Here is a 27,848-nt window from a genome sequence, read left to right on the forward strand (position 1 = left end):
AATATAATCATCTGTACGTTCTCAAGGTGTACTTGTTTTCATTTAATTGACTTTCTTCTATTTCAATATTTCTATATAAGTTGGGATGACCTTATTCATGGAAAAAAATAGTACCTAGGGCTCAGTCACCGGGGTTTCCTCAAGACTGGCATCCCTCATATCTCTAAGGTGGAACCCTGATGGTAAGTGAGGGAGAGGGGTCAGGAATGCAAAAGTAGACAGATTTGTTTGAATTTTCCCTGGATGAAGCCAGAAATTGTAGCCAATCTTGGTCTGGATTCCTGCCCACCAGCATGGTGATGCAGCTGAAAATAAAGACAACAAGGTCTTGTTTAGGCATCAATAGGTCTGAAAGGGACCCTGTGAATTTTGTATGGACACCAAAGAGCATCCAAGAGGTCCCGGATCATTGAGAATAATTTAGAGTGAGTGGCTCAGTTTTCTGACCTGTAAAATGAAGAACTGATGTGAGAGTTAAATGACTTGAAAGATGCTGAATGCTTAGAACAGGGCCTGGCATATTCTAAGTGGTTAACATGTATTTATTATTATTTATATATTTCATATGTTATTTCTCTCTTCGGTTATGGAGTTTGGGGCAAAGAGTTATGTCATCAAAACATTACCTGTTTCTAAAATAGGATTATTTAATTATGCATCTTAGATTAATGCAATTTTTGCTGCATAAACTATATTGTATTAGAGGTTAAAAGTCTGGATATGCATATTTCATGTCCCATTTTTTTGTTTAACTTAGGCACTCCTTCTGCCGGATGCTGTTGTTGTGTACTGTCAAGTCAATTCTGACTTACAGCAACCCTATAGGAATGAGTAGAACTACCCCATAGGGTTTCCTAGGCTATAGTCTTTACAAGAGCAGATTGCCAGGTCTTTCCCCCTGGAGTCACTGGTGTGTTCCAATCATCGATCTTTGGGTTAGTAGCTGAGTGCTTAACCATTGAGCCACTGGGGTTCCTTTTATATCCCACATTCTTAATGGACCAAGATGTGCATATAAATTTCCAGAATGTTGGGCTGGACTAATAAAATCAGTGGTTACTTCTTAGAATTATTCGACATTGATACTACAACTCTTAATCAACTCAACAGGACATGTTTAACCTTGAACCAATGAAACATATTTGTCACCAGTGTATGGCTTAAATTCCTGATTTTGTAATTAGGGCAAGATAGTAAAATACAGAAGGTAAACACACAGACGAGAGCATTTATGTTTATTCTGGAAAGTCTTTTAGGCAGCATACAGCCTGTAATGTATCCTTTTCCATGCCTAAATCCTTTTGAGATCAGTGAGGGTGGACCCATGTGAAATGGCTAAGAACACAATACAATTCAGAGAAGAGCAGTTATAAATGTAGAATTGGGAAGGAATGGACCAAAATCTACCCTAGCCATACATGGCTTTGGGCATTGTAAATACATAGGTAAGAAAGATTGTAAGTTGACACTAAACCTGCATATTCACTATAAATCCATGTGTATTTTGAGGTATATGTATATGTGTGAACACCCACCGTTTATTTCAGAGTGAATTTAGTTCTTAGCTAATACTTTTTATAGAAATCCCTTAGTTATGGAACCCACTTAATTATATTTAAGTAAATGTACTTGAAATTGGTCTACTCTTGTAATATCACAGCCTTTAGTTCATTTGGGTTCCCTGCTTGTGAAGACCCCATCACAAAAACTTACCCAAGTGTTACTCTAGCGGAAAGCACAAAAGGGAACCTGTATGGACTTTATTTAATTGACTCTTAAAGGGGACTCTTCCCTTTTGGCTTTCTGTCTCCAGATCTTTGCACGTGTCATCATAATACTTTTTGTCTTCTCGAGCTACCCTTTGAAATCTTCTGTTCAGCTCTTTTTTTCTTTTTGCTTTAGCTACTCAACCTTCAAGAACAGGTTTCAGAGTCTCTTCTTACATCCATTTGTGTCTTTTCTTTGTCTCCTGTGTTTTTAATGACACCTTGCTTTCTTCATGTATGATGTCCTTGATGTCATTCCACAACTCAATGCATCAAATCTGTTCACGAGATGGTTTCTAAATTCAGGTGGGATATAATCAAGTTGTACTTTGCCTCTCGTGGACTTGTTCTAATTTTCTTCAGCTTGAACTTGCGTGTGGTAATTGACGGTCTGATCTGCAACTGGCCCCTGGCCTTGTTCTGACTGATGATATTGAGCTTTTCCATCATCTCTTTCCACAGATGTAGTCAGTTTGATTCCTGTGTATTCCATCTGGTGAGGTACATGTGTATAGTCGCCATTTATGTTGGTGAAAAAAGGTATTTGAGACAAAGAAGTCGTTGGTCTTGCAGAATTCAGTCATGTGATCTCCAACATTGTTTCTATCACCAAGGCCATATTTTCCAACTTCCAGTCCTTCTTCGTTTCCAACTTTTGCATTCCAATCACCAGTAATTATCAATGCATCCTGATTGCATGTTCCTTCAATTTCAGACTGCAGAAGTTGGTAAAAATCTTCAATTTCTTCATCTTTGGCTTTAGTTGTTGGTGTGTAAATTTGAATAATAGCCATATTAAGTGATCTTCCTTGTAGGCATATGGATATCATCCTATCACTGACAGCGTTGTTCTTCAGGATAGATCTCAAAATGTTTTTTTTGATGATGAATGCAACACCATTCCTCTTCAAGTTGTCATTCCTGGCATAGTAGACCATATGATTGTCTGATTCAAAATGACAAATGAGAGTCCGTTTCAGCTCATTAATACCTAGGATATTGATCTTTATGTATTCCATTTCATTTTTGATGATCTCCAATTTTCCTAGATTCATACATGATACATTTCAGCTTCCGATTATTAATGGATGTTTGCAGCTGTTTCTTCTCATTTTGAGTCGTGCCACATCAGCAAATGAAGGTCCCAAAAGCTGGGCTCCATTTGCATCATTAAGGATGACTCTATTTTGTGGAGGCAGCTCTTCCCTAGTCGTCTTTTGAGCGCCTTCCAACCCGAGGGGCTCATCTTCTGGCACTGTATCAGACAATGTTTCACTGCTATTCATAAGGATTTCACTGGCTAATTCTTTTCAGAAGTGGACCACTGGGTCCTTCCTAGTCTGTCTTAGTCTGGAAGCTCAGCTTAAACCTGTCTACCATGGGTGACCCTGCTGGTATTTGAATGTCAGTAGTATAGCTTCCAGCATCACAGCAATACCTAAGCCCCCCCCCCCAGTACAACAAACTGACAGTCACATGGGGGTGACAATGTGTTAGGTTTTGGAAGTGAAGTGAGACATATTATTTAGGCATTAAGATCAAGGGTTAGCTTAGTTGCCATCTCTATAGGATGATTTCAGCTGCACTGGGGAGGATTTGACTAAGCAAAGAGAACTGTTGTGAGTCAAGACATAGGATGGAATGTGGAAGGTATGTTGACAAGGAGTAGATTGTCTGGCCATCAGGAGCAGCAATTCCTAGTTGTGGAGAAATGGGGTATTTGGCTTGAAAGGAACTCTGTGGAGGGAGGAAATATTTGAATACCAAGATGGTGAATGTGGACTTCCCTTGGCAGTAGTGGATATAGGTTTTGACAGAAATTTTAAGACTTTGAAGAAATAGATCCCTTGTATTCACAAAAGTATTTTGCATATATTGCCCATAAGATAGTCTTTGATGATATATATATAGCTATATATATATACACACACACACATATGCATTTTACACTTTGAAAGGGCGGAAGAGTAGAGGTTGAGAATCTTCATAGGTACTGACTTCAAAATTTGTCAATTCTATTGGCAACTTTGGTCCAGATTTACTGATTTATCATCTCTGTGGCAGGCAATTGAAATGCTCTCAATATTAGTGAAAGATATTCTATGTGAAAAATGCATAAATAGATTCAAGTTATTTGATATGAAATAAAATTAAAAACAAAACAAAAAAAATCCTTAGTATACTAATTGGAAAACAAACTAGCTGCTTTCAAATCTCTCTGTATTTGGCCAAGAGATAGAGGAACTTCAAGGACAAATACCTAATGTGTTGCCTTCAAAGAATCTATATATATTGGCTTGTGTTACGCTCATAAATGAGAAAGAGAGAAGCCATTTGAAAAAATAAGATGTTATAAATATGCCACTGGTTGAAGAGGAGGAGAATAATGTAGACCAACTGTTTGTTACCTGCCTGTGGCTAACAACATAGTTCTCCAAATCACTGTGTGACATCACCTGGTAAATTGATGACATGCACCTAATGGACCCATGAAAAAGTGAGCTGCTGCTTCAGGTAATGCTATGTGAATAGAATGGAGGAACGTAACTGCCCCTTTCTTAGTAACTTGCCACTTCTTATCCCCTCCCCTGTCATTGTAGAAGATTCTCTGGTTCTTTTGAGCTCTGGAAACAGGAAATGATTAAGTGGCTCTATAAATTTTCAAATGCCTATATATATATATATATATATATATATATATAAACATATATAGGTTCTGAGTCATACCAAAGAAGCAGTGGGGAGCAAGCAAGAAAAACCAAAGAAAAGAGGAAAAAATATATATTCCACATAGCATAGCTGTAAGTAATCAATAAAGATACGAGCGTTAATTATAGAGCTCTGGGGGCAATGATGCACTTTATTAGAGAAGTTTTCTTTAACACTAAATAGACAATGGATAAGTGGTAACTTTGGTGAAGGATAAGACAGTACACAATACTGGGGAAGCCAGCACAGCTCGTGCAAGACAAGGTCATGGAAGCTCCGTAGACACATCCAAACTCCCTGAGGGACTGAAGTTCTAGGCTGAGGGCTATGGGGACCATGGTCTTGGGGGACATCTAGCTCAATCAGTATAACATAGTTTATAAAGAAAACAGTCTTCATTCTACTTTGGTGAGTAGCATCTGGGGTCTTAAAAGCCTGTGATTGGCCATCTAAGATACTCCACTGGTCTCACCCCTTCGGGAGCAAGGAAGAATGAAGAAAAGCTAAAGACACGAGAGAAAGATTAGTCCAAAGGGCTAATGGACCATATCTACCATGGCCTTCACCAGACTGAGTTCAGTACAACTAGATGTTGCTCGGCTACCACCACTGACCGCTCTGACAGGGATCACAATAGAGGGTCCTAGACAGAGCTGGAGAAAAATGTAGAACAAAATTCTCACTCACAAAAAAAGGCCAGATTTACTGGCCTGACAGAGACTCAAGAAACCCCAAGAGTATGGCCCCGGGACATCCTTTCAGTTCAGTAATGAAGTCGCTCCCGAGGTTCACCCCTCAGCCAAAGATTAGACAGGCCTATAAACCAAAACGAGACTAAAGGGGCACACCAACCCAGGGGCAAGGACTAGAAGGCAGGAGGGGACAGGAAAGCTGGTAATAGGAAACTCATGTCATGGGGTTGTTAATCGATATTATAAAACAATATGCCTGCTAACTGTTTAATGAGAAACTAGTTAGTTCTGTAAACTTTCATCTAAAGTACAATAAGAAAATGTCTAAAAAAAAACTTTATGAAAGCATTGTAGAAAATTGAGAAACAAAAAGTTTATACCTAATTCTGATATCTTTACATTAATGTCTTTAATTGTGTTTTCTTGTATACATGTGTGTATGTTTACAGTAGGGTCATATGGTACATACTGTTTTGTAAGTTGACTTTTCTTGTATCACCTTTATTTTTAAAAGTTTAAATGCCAGAAAAACATATTTGATACAGTTATTTAAAAAGAAAAATTGTGTTCTATCTACTATGCAAATCAGGCACTTGAATACACACAGATCCTGAATGACATAAAGACAATGTTATAAGTTAATTCCAGAAGTGGGAAGCTCTTTAATGTATATTATTTCTATCTAGATTTTTTGTCTCCTTTTCTAAATCTTTCAGTGTTATTGTAATCCAGTCAGCTATGTATGAGAAACTTAATTTCTGTAGTTATCACTATACATTATATTTCCCAATATATTTTCTAACCTTGTGTTTCTTGTTTTCAACTCTCTTTAAATAAGGAGAGCATTTGGTTTTGGTTTGTTTTGTACACTTTGATATATATTCATTTTTATGTGTATGTCCTCAGAAAAAGATTTTTTAAATGCCATTGATATAGAAGTTTATATACATATATAAATATACATACACATATAATATATATATAAAAATATACATAATACATCTAATGCCATAGATTGAAAATATATACGTATATCTAAAATTTATCCAGAGTACCTAGGAGTACCAGAATATAAATGAGTCTTTTTTTTAGTCTTAGTCACATACAGATTTTTAGAAAGTCTCTATTTGATGCTCAGGTCCCACCCTGGCCAGTTGAATCTGAAATCTAGGGGTGAGATCTGGGCAACAATATGATTCTAATGTGCAGCCAAGCTTGAGGACTACTGATATAAATGTTGGGCTCAGACAGCTATTTCTTTCATTAAAATGAAGGTTACCCATAGGTGTAGAGCCAGGAGTCCTAGAAAAGAAGACCATGAGAGTTATTCTGGATTTAAAATTCCCTCACCTCAGCTTTTATATACTCTCCTAGCGTCCTCATAGTAACCCTACGGGACAGGGTAGAACTGCCTGATAGGGTTTTCAAGGAGTGGCTGGTGGATTCACACTGCTAACACTTTGCTTAGCAGCCAAGTTCTTAATCACTGCACCACCAGGGTTCTATGAGTTAGAATCGAATCAACGGCAATGGATTTTTTTTTTTTTTTGGTTTCCTAGCGCTCTGGTAGCTTTTCATTCTAGAGTGACCCATTCAAATTTTGTGTTTTTAATTCTTTTATCCAGGGATCAACCCTAGGCAAGTCCCTCAAACTTACTTCTCAGGTACATGTTTGTTTTCTCTATCTCACTAATGCTCTACTGATTTTTAAGTTCTCACCACTCCCTGACATTTCAACTCAATCTGGCACTGAAGATCAAGCTGAACCTACTTTTCTCCTTGGCTGAGGTAGTATGCACAGTATGTGGGTAAAAACACTTTGTTTTCAAGACGGGAACTTCATGCATACTCAGGCGCAAAATCTGATGCCCAACACCTACTGCTTATTCAACACCTACTGCTGCCCTCTCTACCAGCACCTCATTTTTTAAACAATGCAAATTCAACTAATGAGGCCATCATATTTTATACCAATTTATCCTTCCCTCAAACAACATCTTCAAAAATACTCTGCTACACTCTGTGTCCCCATTTTCTTTTAAGCAAACACAATGTATTAATCATGGTCCTCCGTTGTGCAGAATTCCACCTGGAGCTGTCATTCACCCGGCATCCACTGCAAATATTTGAGAGTCTTCTCTTGTGCTCAGCCCCTCCCCCACAAGTTCATGCATAATCTAAGGGTGATTCTACAGTACTTTTTCTTATGACTGAATGTATCCCCGATCAGGAAGTAGTAATCACAGAATAATAAGTGTAATCACATCAAGAAGGGCTTTGATGTCCCCTCTGTGAAGTGTGCCCATTGGAACCTGCACCTGTTCCAAATCTGGAACTCCTTTCAGGTTGTCAAATATCAATTGTCAGTGACTTCCAATGGAACTGTTCTGAAAGCAGAGTAATGTGGTTTCCTTGAGAAGTTATCTGAATTGGCTTATCCATAAAAAAAAAAAAAAACCCAGTGCTTATCCATAGTTATCCTAAATTGTTTCATGGGGAGGAAAACATACACTACGTTGCAGAAACAACAACAACAAAATGAAAATGAGGATATATGTGCCAGTTTTACTCCTTTTGCAGTCTGTTGTTAGGTGCTGTCAGATCGGTTCCAACTCATAGCGACCCTGTGTACAACAGAACAGAACACCGCCCGGTCCTGCGCCATCCTCACAATCGTTGCTACGTTTGAGCCTATTGTTGCAGCCACAGTGTTGATCCATCTAATTGAGGGTCTTCCTCTTTTTCACTGACCATCTACCCAGTATGATATCCTTCTCCTGGGAATGGTCCCTCTTGATAACATGTCTAAAGTAAATGAGATGACGTCTCAACATACTTGCTTCTAAGGAACATTCTGGCTGTACTTCTTCCAAGTCAGATTTGTTCATTCTTCTGGCAGTCCATATTCAATATTCTTTGCCAGTACCATAATTCAAAGGCGTCAGTTTTTCTTTGGTCTTCCTTATTCATTGTCCAGCTTTTGCATGCATATGAGGGGACTGAAAATACCATGGCTTGGGTCAGGCACACCTTAGTCCTCAAAGTGACATCTTTGCATTTCAGCACTTTAAAGAGGTCTTTTGCAGCAGATTTGCCTATGCAACAAGTTGTTTGATTTCTTGACAGCTGCTTCCATGGGTGTTGATTGTGGATCCAGCTGTTTTCAAGTCTACAAAATAATTATCCTTATTGGAGGAGGACTTTTCAAAAGAGTAACATGGATATATTTTTCTGTGTTCCTGAATTATTTAAACTCAATATGGTGAGACAGTGGGAATTATTAGGTTCATAGAACCTAAAATACTGAAAGTGGATGAGAATTGATTTAGCTTTCATTTGGCATTGTTAGAGAATTCTTAAATCACATATTCAAGGTTATCCCCAAAGAATAAGTTAGTTTATTGTTTTATAATGAAGTTACTGTCTTTCATGTCAAACCATAAGACTTTATTTCCTATGGAAACTTGATAAAATAACTTCTCACTTTATTCTATGCAAGAAGGATTATTAAATTGCTCTTTCAAATGTTTCTTTAAATCCCATTTAATCAACGGTCAATGGGCTACTGTCTCCTAATGCCATTAACATATAACCATTTTATAAGTCTTATTTGCCTGAAATAGATTGACATTGGTTATTAGTTAAGAAAAGAATTGAGATTTAACATTTGTAGAATGGTTGACTATTAGATAAACAATAAGTTGGTGAATGAGGCTAGGTTATAGGAATTTCAGAGGAAAGACCTTCTCCCTGTCTAAATTTTTCATACTCTTACTCATCCTCTTTCCCCTCTTCGTGCCCGCTCACAATTTCCTTGACAAAAGCTGCTATTCATAGTTAACAGGAGCTCTCCATAGAGGGGAAAAAAAAAAAAAAAATTTTTCTTTTTTTTTCTCCATAGAGGAGAAGCACAAGGGGCGAAGAGCAGAGAGAAGAGGGCTGATGATGAGCAATCAGAAATCTTGCATAATTAAATGATGCTTTGCTGGCTTCAGCTAAGAGCATTTAAAATGATTTTAATGGACATTAAAGGTCCTTGATGAGATCTTAGTCAGCCGTGACATTATCCTTAAAAAAGTCTTCTGTGATGTCTCGAGAAATACCATTTCAGAGATCAGATAGAGTTGCAACTATGACCATTTTTGTTAGGAGTCACTTTGAATGTTCTCCTTAGATAGCAAATCTGGTGTTTGTTCTCAGGCATGGAAGTGCTTTGGTCTCACACATGGGCTCAGGTATTTTTTGATTTTCTAGGCTGATTTCTGAGTTTAAGGGATCAGAAGTTAGCTATTCTGAGAGTCCTAGGATCCAACATTCATTTAGTGAATGTTACCTTGAGCCATTCTTGTTCAAGAGCCTGGGGGTCTAAAACAAATAGAAACATGACTACCCCCAAATAGTTCAGACTATATTGCTAATACAATAAAATAATCAATAACAAATAAGTAAAAAGTTGGAAATGGAATATGTTCTCTACCTGCGTGAACTGGAATTGGTTATGTTGTCTACTGGTTGTCATCAGTTCATCAATTCTTAGTGGAGGAGTGTGGTGACCAAAATGTCTGTCTATATGTCTTGTCTATGCTTTGAAAAATACCTTTCCCTTTTCTTTTATTAGAAAAACGTAGGCTACCCTTGAAAATTATCTCCTATACATTTATTATGTGTTTGACTACATTTGCTGATATTTATTACATTTAAATGAATAATCATTATAATAAAATTCAGTAAAACAGGAATGCCTAAAGTATAAAACCTTCTTCTTTATGTATGTAATATTTATTTAAATATATCATTTATGTGTGTGTGTGTATTTGTTGATTGGGTTATTTTAATAACATTAGAATAGAACTATACCTACAACTCTAAAGTTGGCTTTTTAAAAGCATCTTTCCAGGGTTGTATATGCAGATTCATCTCATTTTTTCTTAATTGCCACATAGAATTTCATTGTACTGAATGAGGAAATTATCGAACAACATCATTAATATCACATGCAAGTAAAATTTTGCTGGAGATCATTCAAAAGTGGCTGCAGCAGTACACCAACAGGAAACTGCCAGAAATTCAAGCTGGATTCAAAAAAGGATGTGGAACCAGGGATGTCATTGCTGATGTCTCATGGATCTTGGCTGAAAGCAGATAATACCAGGAAGATATTTACCTGTGTTTTATTCACTAGGCAAAGGCATTCAACTGTGTGGATCGTAACAAATTATGGATAACATTGTGAAGAATGGGAATTCCAGAACACTTCATTGTGCTTCTGAGGAACCTGCACATAGATCAAGAGGCAGTCATTCAAACAGAACAAGGGGATACTGCATGGTTTAAAGTCAGGAAAGGTGTGCATCAGCATTGTATTTCTTTATCCTTTCACCATTCTTACTCAATCTGTATGCCAAGAAAATAATCTGAGAAGCTGCGCTATATGAAGAAGAATGCTGCATCAGGATTGGAGGAAGACTCATTAACAACCTGCGTTATGCAGATGACACAACCTTGCTTGCTGAAAGTGAAGAGGACTTGGAGCACTCACTGATGAAGATCAAAGACCACAGTCTTCAATATGGATTACACCTCAACATAAAGAAAACAAAAAATTCTCACAACTGGACCAATAAGCAACATTGTGCTAAACAGAGAAAAGACTGAAGTTGCCAAGGATTTCATTTTACTTGGACCCATAATCAATACCCATGGAAGCAGCAGTTAAGAAATCAAAGGATGCATTGCATCTGCAAATCTGCTGCAAAAGACCCCTGTAAAGTGTTAAAAAGCAAAGATGTCACTTTTAAAACTTAGAGTGTGCCTGACCCAAGCCATGGTGTTTTCAGTTGCCTGTTATGCATGCGAAAGCTGGACAATGTATAAGGAAGACCAAAGAAGAAATGAGGCCTTTAAATTATGGTAGTGACAAAGAATACTGAATATACTACAAACTGTGAAAAGAATGAACGAATCTGTCTTGGGAGAAGTACAGCCAGAATGCTCCTTAGAAACAAGGATGATGAGAATTCGTTTCACGTATTTTGGACCTTTTATCAGGAGGGACCAGTCTCTGGAGAAGGACATCTTGCTTGGTAAAGTAGAGGGTCAGCAAAAAAGAGGAAGACCCTCAAGGAGATGGATTGACACAGTGGCTGCAACAATGGGCTCAAGCATAATGATTGTGAGAATGACGCAGGACCGGGCAATGTTTGGGTTCTGTTGTAAGTAGGGTCACTATGAGTTGGAAGTGACTGGATAGCACCTGACAACAACAACATTAATTGCATTTCCTTTTGATGGACATTTAGACTCATTCTAACTTTTCAGTAATATTAATGTCATTGTACTTATGCAAGGACTTCTATGGAATACAGATCGATTGCTGGATGCAAATGTATTTTAGATTTGGACAGGTTTTGTAGTGACCCTGTAGGACAGAGTAGAACTGCCTCATAGGCTTTCCAAGGCTGTAAATCTTGTGAAAGCAGACTGCCACATCTTTCTCCTGAGAAGTGGCGGATGGGTTCAAACCTCTGACCTTTGGGTTAGCAGCCTAATTAATTGCCCTGCAAAATTTTTATGGCAGCTTGTACTTTCCCCAGTTACCTTTGAAAATACCTGTTTCTCCTGCAAGAATGTCAGCTCTTCAAGGACAGACCCTCATCCACATTTCTCACCAATATGTTTCTTCATGCTACTTGTCTACTTAAACCCTGTTAGGGGCTTCTCATTGCCCTATACACCCTGTTCCCTCTCATCTCTCCATCTCTTACCTGAGTTGTTCTCCCCTGGAGCTTCTAGTCCAGCCACACGGGCTTTTCTTTCATCTTCTCAAACACTTGCTCCTTCTCACCTCAGGCTTTTGTTCATGTTGTGGCTTTTACTTGGAAAGTACTTTCCCTTTCTCTTTGCCTCCCTAATTTCTGTTTATCCTTTAGAATTCAGACCCGATGTTAATATTTCAAGGGAAACTTCTCTTGCCCTGACTAGATTAGGTCCAATACTATTAACTCCTATCCAAAAAAAAAAAAAAAAAAAATCAAACCCATTGCCATCGAGTCAATTCCAACTCACAGCAACCCTACAGGACAGAGTAGAACTGCCCCATAGAGTTTCCAAGGAGCACTTGGTGGATTTGAACTGCTGACTTCTTGGTTAGCAGCCATAGCACTTAATCAGTATACCACCAGAGCTTCATAGGAGCTATAATATTACCTTCATAGAAGTTTTTATTATTTTAAATATATAACTAGTTGCGTGATTTTTTTTTTGAATGTCTGCCTTCTCTGCTAGAATTTAAGCTACGTGAGAGTAGAAACCTTATATGTCCTGTCAACTAGCCAAATCCAGTTCTCAGCGAGCCCCGTACACAGTAGATGTGCCATAAATATTAGTTGAAAACATGTATCTATTATTGGCCTGGCAGAATACATAGGACATAGTAAGCACTCAATAAATCATTATTGGGTGTAATAATCAATGTTTTTCCATAAATTTTTGCTATACTAAATACTATGTTTTTAAAAAATCATACTAATCTATTTTTTAAAAATGACTTAATTGCTTTTTGATTTTCACTTCCTTAAAGTTAAAAAATCAACTAATTTTCATGTTTATTGGTTATATTATTTTTTTTGGTGAATTCTTTCTCCTTGTTCTTTATCCTTATTTCTGTTGTCTAACATTTTTTTTTTCAACATGGAAATGTGAAGATTGGTCTAGCTTGTAACTTAGGCTGTTGTGTCTCTGCTGCTTCCCATAGCAACTCAAGAGAAAAAGTAGCTCTCCCCGCCATTCGCAAAAATTACACATACTTGGTGGCTTTCCAAGAAACAGCTCCTTTGATTTTACTCTCTCGTCCTCTCCCCAGGACTCAGGAACAAATCCTCCCCATAACAATTTTCAATATGTGAAATTACAGTAGCTATTGATTTGTTTTCTTGTTTGTTATTTGGATATTCCCCTCCTTATACCCTCTTCCAAGTACTCTGATAAGAATAAAGAATGTTGAAGACAGGGACTCTGTCTTTCTTTCTCTCTCTCTCTTTTTTTTTTTTTTTTAATTGGGATAAATATATATGTGACAAATTGTTTGCCTTTTCCCCATTCTTCACGTGTACAATTCACTGACATTAGTTTATCGTGTTATTCAGCTGTTACCATTATCTGTTTCCAGATATTCCCATCACCCTTAACCGAAGCTCAGAGTCCTCTCAAGGATGAGTTCCCCATTTCCCCTTCCCTCCTACCTACTCCTGCTAACCACTAGTGAACTTTGGTCTCTCTACACTTGCCTGTCCTAGATATTTATGTAAGTGAAATCATATGATATTTGTCCCTTTGTGGCTGACTTATTTCATTCACCATAATGTTTCCAAGGGACTATATTTCTTATTCACTGATGAATCTTCCTGGTGACAGCAGTACCTGGAACATAGTAGGTGCTCAATAACCATCCACTTACTGATTGACTTGTTCTGTCTAGAGAACATTCCAAGTTATAGGCATCATGTTGTTTGTTTAAAAATAAATAAATAAAACGCCTGTCTCCTCCAACATTGGCAGTTTTGAATCCAAATCTGGGCTCCTTGATTATCTCTTCCATTTTAATGACTTTTCCTCAAGATGGTTCTCAGTTTTTCAGGCAAGCAGAGTCCAATCAGGTATTAGCCCCAGGTGAGCACAGGACTATTCTAGTCCTGGGAGGCATTGTGGCAAAGAGGGGATGGCTATGCCTCCCAGGGATGGCTCTGGATCAGACCACTTGAGTTAAACGTGGCTCCCCCCATGCCAGCTGCATAACCTTGGCAAATCTGTTTAACCTCCTGATGCCTCCTTTTCCTCAACTGTTAAATGGGCTAACCATCTTGCCTGCCTCATATAGTTAGTATGAGGATTAATAGAGGTAATATATGTAAAGCACTTAGAGCAGTGCCTGACACATAGTAAGTGCTTGATAGATGTTGTTATTATTATATTAGTCTGGGCTGTAGCTGGAGTTATGTGTCTGTCTCCCTCCTTTGAGGTTAGGGAGGAATCTGCATATATAAAGGCGGCAGCAGGAATAGATACGGCTTGTTTGCAAATTACTGCCCAGGAATTATTTTTTTTTCTAAAATCCTTTAGTGGAAAATGCCATGCAGTTTTAATTCTGATTCCTTCTAAAAATGTCTGTGATGGGAGCAGGTATTATCCTATTTCATAGAAAAGTTGGAGGCTCAGAAAGGTTAAATGATTTGCTCAAGGACATAACAAATGAGTGGTGACTGGGAAATAGAAATTATATGACTTCTAGTCCACTGCTCCAGACCAGGTTCATTCTATTTGGATGTTATGTTCATACTTAATATTATAGATCCAAACGGCCTGGACTCATCTCACATTTCCTCTCTCATGGCAGTATGCAGATGGTGCACATAAAAGGAAGGTTACAAGTCAAATGTTGTATCATGGACAGAAAGACAATAAAATTGAAACACGACCCTTATGTTATTCCACTTTCATTTGAGACCTGTTCTTTCTCTTTACTCACATGAAAATACTATTTATTTGCTTTGTGGAGAAGGCATATCCTAGTTGAAATTATTTCTGTCAATTGCAAAATAAAGTTATCAACTCAATAAAAGAAAAAAAAGATCACCTTGGCACCTTCAAAAATAATAAAGTATGCTATTATAACAGGTAAGTTTTTATACTAGCAGCAATTTATAAGAAAACATTAAATCCATATTTATTGCATGAAAAAATAAATTGGACCACATTTGTACCCCCCACTTTATAGCCAGGTACTATATTAGAGGCTAAAACTGTAATACATAATGGAAACACACAAATAGAGAAATATTTCCTAGAGGTGTTTTAGCAATGAAGACTAAGGTAAGCTTCTTTTGTTAAAATTACATATTGGTCTTTCATGAATTGAAGCTTAGAGTCGAGGCTCAGAGAAAACGGCATCATAGGTTTTGTCCAGTATTAAACCAAAAAACCAAATCCCTTGCCGCCGAGTTGATTGGTGACTCCCTGGTTGCAGTGAAGCAGATGGGTGAGATGGCAAGGGCGATTTCCAACAGCAGCAGGAAGGGAATGATCCCAGCGTCACAAACAGCAGTGAGGACCCACAGACAGCTAAGTGAATAATGGGGTGAGAATGTTGACCGAGAGGAAAAGGACAGCATGAGTGCCAGCACCAGCTCTGAGAAAGCCACAGGGGCAGCTCAGAGCTACCTGGGGGCAGTTGTATAAGCAGGAACCAGAGTAGATAAGCACTGGAGCTGGGGCCCAGTAGATGGAGCAGGAGAGCACAGCCAGCAGTCACAAGAACTGGTAAGTAGACATGAGGAATAATCTTTGGATCTCTCTCAATTCTGCAGGAGGAAGGAAATATTTTAAGGGAAAAATGCCAAACTGAAAAAAAAAAAAAAAAAGGCAGGTCCAACTTGAAAGATAACACGAGGAGCCAATAAAGCCTCAGGCCATTTCAGTTCACATAATGGTTGTTTGAGATAACATGTGTAATAAAATCAAACCACACCAGTGGCTGCCATCAAGCCTATTCTCACTAATGGTGACCCTGTATGTTTCAGAGTAGAACTGTGCTCCGTGGGGTTTTCAGTTTGTGATGTTTCGGAGGCAGATCACCAGGTCTTTTTTCTGAGATGCCTCTGGGTGAATTTAAACCTCCAGCCTTTTGGTTAGTAGTCAGAAGCCTAGCTATTTATGCCACCAAGGGACTCATATCTCTGTTAACAAGGAGAGCACCACAGTATTCTGTGATTAACTGAATACCTATTTTAGGTCAAGCACTGTATCAAGAACTTTACCTTATTATCTCATGCAACATTTACGAAAACCTTGTTGGGAAACATGCCCATTTTAGAGATGAAGAAACTGAATTCCAGAAAGAATATTAAGTTAATCCCCCGAAGTCACCCAGTGGAAGTGTCAAGATTCCAGGCAGGGCCCAAGAACTTTCCACCTTACTGTACTGTCTCTGTCACCCAGGAGACAACTTGCCTCGGGAGCTTTCAATCTGGATGCAGTCATTACAGCAAGATACAAATTTGAAAAGACAGCATTTTTCTGGGATACAGTTCTAATTTGCCTTAAGTACACCAACTCCTTACTTATCAACTCTCTTGTTATCCGACGTTCTGCATTTATGACAATAGTAGAAAATCTACTGTCCATCTATTTTGTGCATTAACAATGTATGCTGGCAGTAATGAGCTCTGAGGTGCAAGGCAAGAGTAATGCTGGCTGTGATGATTAAGGTTATGTGTCAACTTGGCTAGGCCATGATTCTCAGTGGTTTGGCAGTTATATAATGATGTAATCTGATAATTATGTAATGATGTAGTCATCCTCTATTTTGTGATTTGATGTGGCCATCCTCCATTTTCACATAATGCCAATCTTTGCATAACGACCTGGCCTTTGGAACCTAACCATGTTGATAAGTGATGAGTGGGCATATTTGTTTTTACTGAGAAAGTAAGCACGGCTTTGCATGTACTTTTCTTTCTCCAAAAGCTGGCAATTGCTTGGTAAATGCCTTCTACAGCATAGGAGGGTGCTGTCAGGTAAGAAACTTTGTACAGCAAATTAAATAAGACCGGTGGGGGGCCAAGATGGCGGACTAGGTGGATGCTACCGCGGATCCCTCTTGCAACAAAGACTCAGAAAAACAAGTGAATCAATCACATACATAACAATCTAGGAACCCTGAACAACAAACACAGATTTAGAGACGGAAAATGAACAAATACGGGGAAGCGGCGATTGTTTTTGGAGCCTGGAGCCAGCGTTCCAGTCAGGTAATCTTGGCGCCCGATTTAGGGCAGGGCCCAGGGGAGCTGACGGCGCAAACAAGGGGGCGCAGCCCTACCCCCCTGAACTCACCCCGGGAGGGGGCCGAGCCAGTCCACGCGGGCGGCGTGGTGACGCAGCCGGTGGGAGAAGTCCCTGGGAGGAAGTGACTGGTCTTGGAGCTGGGAGAGCAGCGTCCCAGCCGGGGAATCTTGCCGCCGGGCTTTTGACTGAGCGCTGTCACGGCACAAGCACGGGGAGCTGCTCCACTCCCCTGAACTCACCCCGGGAGGGGGCCCAGCTGGTCCGCAGGAGTGGCGCAGCAACGCGGCTGGCAGGACGAGAAGTCCCTGGGAGGCAGCAACTGATTTTGGAGCCGGGAGGGCAGCGTCCCAGCTGGGGAATCTTGCCGCCGGGCATTTGGCTGGGCGCTGTCATGGCGCAAGCACGGAGAGCTGCTCCACTCCCCTGAACTAGCCCCTGGAGGAGGCCCAGTCGGTTCGCGGGGGCGGCGTGGCAACGCAGCTGGCGGGACGAGAAGTCCCTGGGAGGCAATGACTGATTTTGGAGTCGGGAGCACATCGTCCAAGCAGGGGAACCATGACGCTGGGCGTGGGACTGTCAGCGGAGGATCTGACTGCGGATTCAGCGGGCCAGATCCCCGGGGGCAACCTCCACACAGCCAGCACACATAGGCGACACGCCCCTAGGGAATGGCAGATAAAATAGTCATTCCAAGCAAGACAAGCAACTCTGGCTATATTCTGAGGTGCTACTCTCCTATCTCTCTGATCCCTGCCCCACCCTCCCCAGGCGGCTTCATTAACATTGGAATTTCCTGAGCCAGAGGGAGAACGGCTCTGGCTCCACCGCGGCTTTGCTTCCCCCCCGCCTTTTTTTTTCTTTTGGTCTTTTCCTAACCCACTCTTTCGGCCTGAGAGAAGGAACAACAACAACAACAAAAAAAAAAAACCCAGGGACCAAAAATCCACCCCTAATTGGACTAAAAACACAGAAGCAGCTACAGCCAAGCATATATGATCCAAATCTCAGGCCTTCATCCTTACAGGGAATAAGGTGGCGGTTATAATCCAAAGGCAGTTCAGATAGGGATCTGACTGCATTTTTTTTTAGCAGATTTTCTGGAAAAACTAGTTTCCCAGTGATGGCTCGGAGACAGCAGTCCATATCAAACCACATAAAGAAGCAGACCATGACAGCTTCTACAACCCCCCAAACAAAAGAATCAAAATCTTTCCCGAATGAAGATACAATCCTGGAATTATCAGATACAGAATATAAAAAACTAATTTACAGAATGCTTCAAGACATCACAAACGAAATAAGGCAAACTGCAGAAAAAGCAAAGGAACAGACTGATAAAACAGTTGAAGAACTCAAAAAGATTATTCAAGAACATAGTGGAAAAATTAATAAGTTGCAAGAATCCATATAGAGACAGCATGTAGAAATCCAAAAGATTAACAATAAAATCACAGAATTAGACAACGCAATAGGAAGTCAGAGGAGCAGACTCGAGCAATTAGAATGCAGACTGGGACATCTGGAGGACCAGGGAATTAACACCAACATAGCTGAAAAAAAATCAGATAAAAGAATTTAAAAAAATGAGGAAATCCTAAGAATCATGTGGGACTCTATCAAGAAGGATAACCTGCGGGTGATTGGAGTCCCAGAACAGGGAGGGGGACAGAAAACACAGAGAAAATAGTTGAAGAACTCCTGACAGAAAACTTCCCTGACATCATGAAAGACGAAAGGATATCTATCCAAGATGCTCATCGAACCCCATTTAAGATTGATCCAAAAAGAAAAACATCAAGACATATTATCATCAAACTCACCAAAACCAAAGATAAAGAGAAAATTTTAAAAGCAGCCAGGGAGAAAAGAAAGGTTTCCTTCAAGGGAGAATCAATAAGAATAAGTTCAGACTACTCAGCAGAAACCATGCAGGCAAGAAGGGAATGGGACGACATATACAGAGCACTGAAGGAGAAAAACTACCAGCCAAGGATCATATATCCAGCAAAACTCTCTCTCAAATATGAAGGCGAAATTAAGATATTTACAGACAAACACAAGTTTAGAGAATTTGCAAAAACCAAACCAAAGCTACAAGAAATACTAAAGGATATTGTTTGGTCAGAAAACCAATAATATCAGGTAATACAAGGTCACAAAACAGAACATCCTGATATCAACTCAAATAGGGAAATCACAAAAACAAATTAAGATTAATTAAAAAAAAAATGCTCATAACAGGGAATCACGGAAGTCAATATGTAAAAGATCACAATAATCAAAAAGAGGGACTAAATACAGGAGGCATAGAACTGCCATGTGGAGAGTGATACAAGGCGATATAGAATAATACAAGTTAGGTTTTTACTTAGAAAAATAGGGGTAAATATTAAGGTAACCACAAAGAGGTATAACAACTCCATAACTCAAGAAAAAAGCCAAGAAAAACGTAACGACTCAACAAACATAAAGTCAAACACTCCGAAAATGAGGATCTCACAATTTACTAAGAAAAACGTCTCAGCACAAAAAAGTATGTGGAAAAATGAAATTGTCAACAACACACATAAAAAGGCATCAAAATGACAACACTAAACACTTATTTATCTATAATTATGCTGAATGTAAATGGACTAAATGCACCAATAAAGAGACAGAGAGTCTCAGACTGGATAAAGAAACATGATCCGTCTATATGCTGCCTACAAGAGACACACCTTAGACTTAGAGACACAAACAAACTAAAACTCAAAGGATGGAAAAAAATATATTGAGCAAACAATAAGCAAAAAAGAAGAGGAGTAGCAATATTAATTTCTGACAAAATAGACTTTAGACTTAAATCCACCACAAAGGATAAAGAAGGACACTACATAATGATAAAAGGGACAATTGAGCAGGAAGACATAACCATATTAAATATTTACCCACCCAATGACAGGGCTGCAAGATACATAAATCAAATTTTAACAGAACAGAAAAGTGAGATAGACACCTCCACAATTATAGTAGGAGACTTCAACCACTTTCGGAGAAGGACAGGACATCCAGTAAGAAGCTCAATAGAGACACGGAAGACCTACTTACAACAATCAACCAACTTGACCTCATTGACTTATACAGAACTCTCCACCCAACTGCTGCAAAATATACCTTTTTTTCTAGTGCACATGGAACGTTCTCTAGAATAGACCACATATTAGGTCATAAAACAAACCTTTGCAGAATCCAAAACATCGAAATATTACAAAACATCTTATCAGACCACAAGGCAATAAAACTAGAGATCAATAACAGAAAAACTAGGGAAAAGAAATCAAATACTTGGAAAATGAACAATACCCTCCTGAAAAAAGACTGGGTTATAGCAGACATTAAGGAGGGAATAAGGAAATTCATAGAATGCAACGAGAATGAAAATACTTCCTATCAAAACCTCTGGGACACAGCAAAAGCAGTGCTCAGAGGCCAATTTACATCGATAAATGCACACATACAAAAAGAAGAAAGAGTCAAAATCAGAGTACTGTCCCTACAACTTGAACAAATAGAAAGTGAGCAACAAAAGAATCCATCAGGCACCAGAAGAAAACAAATAATAAAAATTAGAGCTGAACTAAATGAATTAGAGAACAGAAAAACAATTGAAAGAATTAACAAAGCCAAAAGCTGGTTCTTTGAAAAAATTCACAAAATTGATAAACCATTGGCTAGACTGACTAAAGAAAGACAGGAAAGGAAAGAAATAACCCGGATAAGAAATGAGAAGGACCACATCAGAACAGAACCAACTGAAATTAAAAGAATCATATCAGATTATTATCAAAAATTGTACTCTAACAAATTTGCAAACCTAGAAGAAATGGATGAATTTCTGGAAAAACACTACCTACCTAAACTAACACATTCAGAAGTAGAACAACTAAATAGACCCATAACAAAAAAAGAGATTGAAATGGTAACCAAAAAACTCCCAACAAAAAAAAGCCCTGGCCCGAACGGCTTCACTGCAGAGTTCTACCAAACTTTCAGAGAAGAGTTAACACCACTACTACTGAAGGTATTTCAAAGCATAGAAAATGACGGAATACTACCCAACTCATTCTATGAAGCCACCATCTCCCTGATACCAAAACCAGGTAAAGACATTCCAAAAAGAGAAAACTACAGACCTATATCCCTCATGAACATAGATGCAAAAATCCTCAACAAAATTCTAGCCAATAGAATTCAACAACATATCAAAAAAATAATTCACCATGATCAAGTGGGATTTATACCAGGTATGCAAGGCTGGTTTAATATCAGAAAAACCATTAATGTAATCCACCACATAAATAAAACAAAAGACAAAAACCACATGATCTTATCAATTGATGCAGAAAAGGCATTTGACAAAGTTCAACACCCATTTATGATAAAAACTCTCACCAAAATAGGAATTGAAGAAAAATTCCTCAACATAATAAAGGGCATCTATGCAAAGCCAACAGCCAACATCATTCTAAATGGAGAGAACCTGAAAGCATTTCCCTTGAGAACGGGAACCAGACAAGGATGCCCTTTATCACCGCTCTTATTCAACAACGTACTAGAAGTCCTAGCCAGGGCAATTAGGCTAGACAAAGAAATAAAACTCATCCAGATTGGCAAGGAGGAAGTAAAATTATCTCTATTTGCAGATGATGTGATCTTATACACAGAAAACCATAAGGAATCCTCCAGAAAACTACTGAAACTAATAGAAGAGTTTGGCAGAGTCTCAGGTTATACGATAAACATACAAAAATCACCTGGATTCCTCTACATCAACAAAAAGAACATCGAAGAGGAAATAACCAAATCAATACCATTCACAGTAGCCCCCAAGAAGATAAAATACTTAGGAATAAATCTTACCAAGGATGTAAAAGACCTATAAAAAGAAAACTACAAAGCTCTACTACAAGAAATTCAAAAGGACATACTTAAGTGGAAAAACATACCTTGCTCATGGATAGGAAGACTTAACATAGTAAAAATGTCTATTCTACCAAAAGCCATCTATACATACAATGCACTTCCGATCCAAATTCCAATGTCATTTTTTAAGGAGATAGAGAAACCAATCACCAATTTCATATGGAAGGGAAAGAAGCCCCGGATAAGCAAAGCATTACTGAAAAAGAAGAAGAAAGTGGGAGGCCTCATTCTACCTGATTTCAGAACCTATTATACAGCCACAGTAGTCAAAACAGCCTGGTACTGGTACAACAACAGGCACATAGACCAATGGAACAGAATTGAGAACCCAGATATAAATCCATTCACGTATGAGCAGCTGATATTTGACAAAGGGCCAATGTCAGTTAATTGGGGAAAAGATAGTCTTTTTAACAAATGGTGTTGGCATAACTGGATATCCATTTGCAAAAGAATGAAACAGGACCCATACCTCACACCATGCACAAAAACTAACTCCAAGTGGATCAAAGACCTAAACATAAAGACTAAAACAATAAAGGTCATGGAAGAAAAAATACGGACAACCCTAGGAGCCCTAATACAAGGCATAAACAGAACACAAAACATTACCAAAAATGATGAAGAGAAACCCGATAACTGGGAGCTCCTAAAAATCAAACACCTATGCTCATTTAAAGACTTCACCAAAAGAGTAAAAAGACCACCTACAGACTGGGAAAGAATTTTCAGCTATGACATCTCAGACTAGCGCCTGATCTCTAAAATCTACATGATCCTGTCAAAACTCTACCACAAAAAGACAAACAACCCAATCAAGAAGTGGGCAAAGGATATGAACACACATTTCACTAAAGAAGATATTCAGGCAGCTAACAGATACATGAGAAAGTGCTCTCGATCATTAGCCACTAGAGAAATGCAGATTAAAACTACGATGAGATTCCATCTCACTCCAACAAGGCTGGCATTAATCCAAAAAACACAAAATAATAAATGTTGGAGAGGCTGCGGAGAGATTGGAACTCTTATGCACTGCTGGTGGGAATGTAAAATGGTACAACCACTTTGGAAATCTATCTGGCGTTATCTTAAACAGTTAGAAATAGAACTACCATACAACCCAGAAATCCCACTCCTCGGAATATACCCTAGAGAAACAAGAGCCTTCACACAAACAGATATATGCACACCCATGTTTATTGCAGCTCTGTTTACAATAGCAAAAAGCTGGAAGCAACCAAGGTGTCCATCTAACGGATGAATGGGTAAAAAAATTGTGGTATATTCACACAATGGAATACTATGCATCGATAAAGAACAGTGACGAATCTGTGAAACATTTCATAACATGGAGGAACCTGGAAGGCATTATGCTGAGTGAAATCAGTCAGAGGCAAAAGGACAAATATTGTATAAGACCACTATTATAAGATCTTGAGAAATAGTATAAACTGAGAAGAACACATACTTTTGCAGTTACAAGGGGGGGAGGGAGGGAGGGAGGGAGAGGGTTTTTTATTGATTAATTAGCTGAAAAGAACTGGTTTAGGTGAAGGGAAGGACAACACTCAATACATGGAAGGTCAGCTCATCTGGACTGGACTGGACCAAAAGCAAAGAAGTTTCCGGGATAAACTGAATACTTCAAAGGTCAGTGGAGCAAGGGCGGGGGTTTGGGAACCATGGTTTAAGGGGACTTCTAAGTCAATTGGCAAAATAATTCTAGTATGAAAACATTCTGCATCCCACTTTCAAATGTGGCATCTGGGGTTTTAAAAGCTAACAAGCGGCCATCTAAGATGCATCAATTGGTTTCAACCCACCTGGAGCAAAGGAGAATGAAGAACACCAAGGTCACACGACAACTAAGAACCCAAGAGACAGAGAGGGCCACATGAACCAGAGACCTACATTATCCTGAGACCAGAAGATCTAGTTGGTGCCCGGCCACAATCGATGACTGCCCTGACAGGGAGCACAACAGAGAACCCCTGAGGGAGCAGGAGATCAGTGGGATGCAGACCCCAAATTCTCATAAAAAGACCATACTTAATGGTCTGGATGTGACTAGAGGAATCCCGGCGGTCATGGTCCCCAAACCTTGTGTTGGCACAGGACGGGAACCATCCCCGAAGACAATTCATCAGACATGAGAGGGACTGGACGGTGGGTGGGAGAGGGATGCTGATGAAGAGTGAGCTAATTATATCAGGTGGACACTTGAGACTGTGTTGGCATCTCCTGTCTGGAGGGGAGATGGGAGGATAGAGAGAGTTGGAGGCTGCCAAAGTTTTCACCAAAGGAGAGACTGGAAGGGCTGACTCATTAGGGGGAGAGCAAGTGGGAGTAAGGAGTAAGATGTGTATTAACTTATATGTGACAGACTGACTTGATTTGTAAACGTTCACTTGAAGCTCAATAAAAGTTAATAAAAAAAAAAAATTAAATAAGACCTAACTCACATTGACTTAAACAGAAAATAGACTAGTTTGTTTAGGTAACAGAATAGCCGCTGGGTAGGTCTGGAGCTTCAGAAACTGTTTGGTTCACAGAATTTAATGATGTCACAAAAGCCTCATCTTTTCCCCTCTTCAAGTCTCCCAACTGTCTTCCTTTCTGTGTGTGCCCAAGGATGTATTACTTTTATGGTTGCAAAATAGAGCATTTCCGATTCTCACATCCTCTATACCCAGAGGAAGCTAGAGTTCCTTTGACCAATCATTAGCAACAAGAGTATTCAGACTCATTGTGAAGGTCATATGCCTCACCTTGAGCACACCCCTGTGGACAGCAGATTTGGCTTGCTGGTGACCTAGGATTGGACAATGCAGTGCAGCTCTATGTGGCCATGAGCACTGGGAGTGCAAGACTATGGGGTCCCCTGGATGGGAATTACAGTTAGTTACTACAATGGTGAGCATCCGATGCTGGGCAGCAAAACATTGAACTTCCTCGTAGAGGAATAAGACACAGGGGCTGCGTAGTGAGAACCTGAACTACAAAGTTAACACCAGTGGTTTCACTTACATTCTGTGTGTGTACCCTGGAGGCTACCTTTAATGTTCTTAAAGGGATTAGTGGAATGAGTTCACTTTTTATTTGTAGTAAATAGAAGAGGAGTTCCATTGTTTAACATTTTTTCCTTAAGAAAAATATAATATGTGAACATGATGAATAATCAAAGAGCCCCAGGAGATTATAATGAAAAGTCAAGATCTCCCTCTCCCTCATCATCACTTCCTGTCTCCAAAATTTTTATCCCTCTTCCCCAAGGTAAAAATTATAATAATTTTTTTCTGTGTCATTTCAAAAATAAAAAATGCATACACCAATACACTGGCATCTGTCTTTTTATTTTTAAATTTCCATAATAGTAAAAGATGAAAGAACCTCCCAATTCATTCCAGCAGGCTAGTATAATCCTCATGCCAAAACAGATAAAAGAGACTACAGAAAAGGAAAAGCTCGGGCTCATTTCAGTTATTAATATATCAGCGCCAAAAATCTTAAACAAAATTATAAATTGAATGCAAATATGTATAAAAAAAGATAATATACTATGAATAATCGGGTTCATCCCAGGCATACAAGAGTCATTGCTATTAGGAAATCAGAAAATTCGTGACTGTTACTATCACATTAACAAATTAAAAGAGAAAGATAAAATTATAATTTCATTAGATGGAAAAGGCAGCTGATAAAACTAAACACCTATCCTACACAAAACTTTTTGTAAATTAGAAATAGAAGAGAATTTCCCTAGCCTGATAAATACGATGTATAACAAACAAGAGGAAGCATCACTCTAAGTGGAGAAATGTTAGAAGCATTTCCTTTAAAGTCAGAAAAATGAAAAAGGCACTCCACCACCACTTTTACTGGCAATCCTAGACAGTGCAATGAAACAAGAAAAAGGATTTAGAGGAATAAAGACTGAAATAGAGGCAATTAAAATATCATTATTTACAGATGTTATAATTGTTTCCATGAAGATCTAAAAGATTCTACAAACAAATCATTAGAATTTATAGAAAGATTTTTACCAAGAGGATTATATATACAAATAAATTGAAAAGTCATTTGAATTTCTATACACCAGCAACAAAGAACTTAGAAAACCCAGTTAGAGAGAAGATAACATTTAATATGGTATCACAGAATATCAAGTACTGTCATGAATTGAATTATGTTCCCCCAAAATATGTGTTATAAATTCTAACCCTTATACTTGTGGTTGTAATTCCATCTGGGAATAGGGTTTTCCCTGTTATGTTAAGGAGACCCTATCAGTGTAGAGAGTATCTTAAACCAATCACTTTTGAGATATAAAAGGAGATGATTAGGCACAGAAAAAAGGAAAGACAAATGGAGAAAGATTGATGCCTTATGGAGATCACCAAGGAACCAAGAAAGGCAAGGATTTTCCCCCAGAGAGGACAGAGAAAGCCTTGCCCTAGTGCCAGTGTGAATTCAAACTTCTAGCCTCCTTAACTGTAAGAAAGTAAGTTTGTTTGTTAAAGCCACCCACTTGTGTTATAGCAGCACTAAGAGACTAAGACAGGCATTAGGAACAAATATAACAAAAGTGTATAGGGAAATCGTAAAAAAAACTTTATTATACAAAAGTATTTTTAAATAAATACAGAGATATCATGATCATGCATAGGAACACTTAATAGGTAAAGATGTTCTCACCAAATTGATCTATAGAGACAATGCATTTCTAATAAAAACCTAAATAATTTATACAATTGATAAGATTATGTTAAAATTTACATGAAAGAGTGAAGGGCCAAAGCTAGCTAGACTGTTGCTGAAGGAGAGGGAGTAGGAGCTTAACCTATCAAATACCAGGATTTATTAAAAGGCTATATAAGTCAATCAGTATATTATGGAAGCAGGGATAGACCTATTGACCAGTGGTACAGGGAACCCAGGAACAGACATCCACATGTATGGAATTTTGGAATATTATAGAGGAAGCATTTCAGATCAATGAAGACATGAAGGATTTTCCAATAAATGGAGCTGGGAAATAAAGCTTATCCATATGGAAAAATGTGAAATTGGATCTCTACCATATGCCATATTCAAGAAACTTCAGAAGGATTAAAGGCTTAAATGTCAAAAACAAAACATTAAAAGTCTTAGTAGAAGCTCCACATGACTCTTGTAGATATAGTGTAGTCTAGTCACACAACAAAACATTATACAGCAATCAAAACTAATGAATTAGGGGTCAGGACACACAATAGTATGGATGGACCTATGCAATCTAACGTTAAGAGAAAAAGTAAGTCCTGAAAGGTATCTTACAATGTAATGTACTTTATATATTTTTAAAAAACAGTACATGTAGATACAAAATATATTTAGAAAAAATATGAGAAAACTGTTAAAAGGGCAAGAGAATGAAAAAAATAGAATCCTTAGAGTATAATACCCTCCCTAAAAGATTAAAAAATCTAAAATTAACATATGCATACAATTTTTAGAAAATAATTTGTATTTATATATATAATTTTTAGGGTAAAAACTATTTAAAAAGTCAAGGGAATAGTGAAAATAGAACTCTGGATGTCAGTTATGTTCAGTTTGGAGTTGTCAGGGGCAGGAATGGAAAGGGGAACTCTGTGGTTACATATATGTTATTGTCGAAGTCCTGTCTTTGTTTTGGGTGATATTTACAAGGGTGTTTATTAGTTATTACAAAAGTAATCAATTATATAGCTAATTAACTGAATAAAGTTGGACCATGTATGGTCCAGATGATGAATGTTTCATGAACCAATAATTTATGGGTGTAATTATCTGTACCTACTTGAGATCTAATTTAAGAAAGAAATTTTACAAGTTGCGCTGTGTATCACATGCA

This window comes from Loxodonta africana, chromosome 11 (genome assembly GCF_030014295.1).
Source record: "Loxodonta africana isolate mLoxAfr1 chromosome 11, mLoxAfr1.hap2, whole genome shotgun sequence".
Lineage (NCBI taxonomy): Eukaryota > Metazoa > Chordata > Mammalia > Proboscidea > Elephantidae > Loxodonta > Loxodonta africana.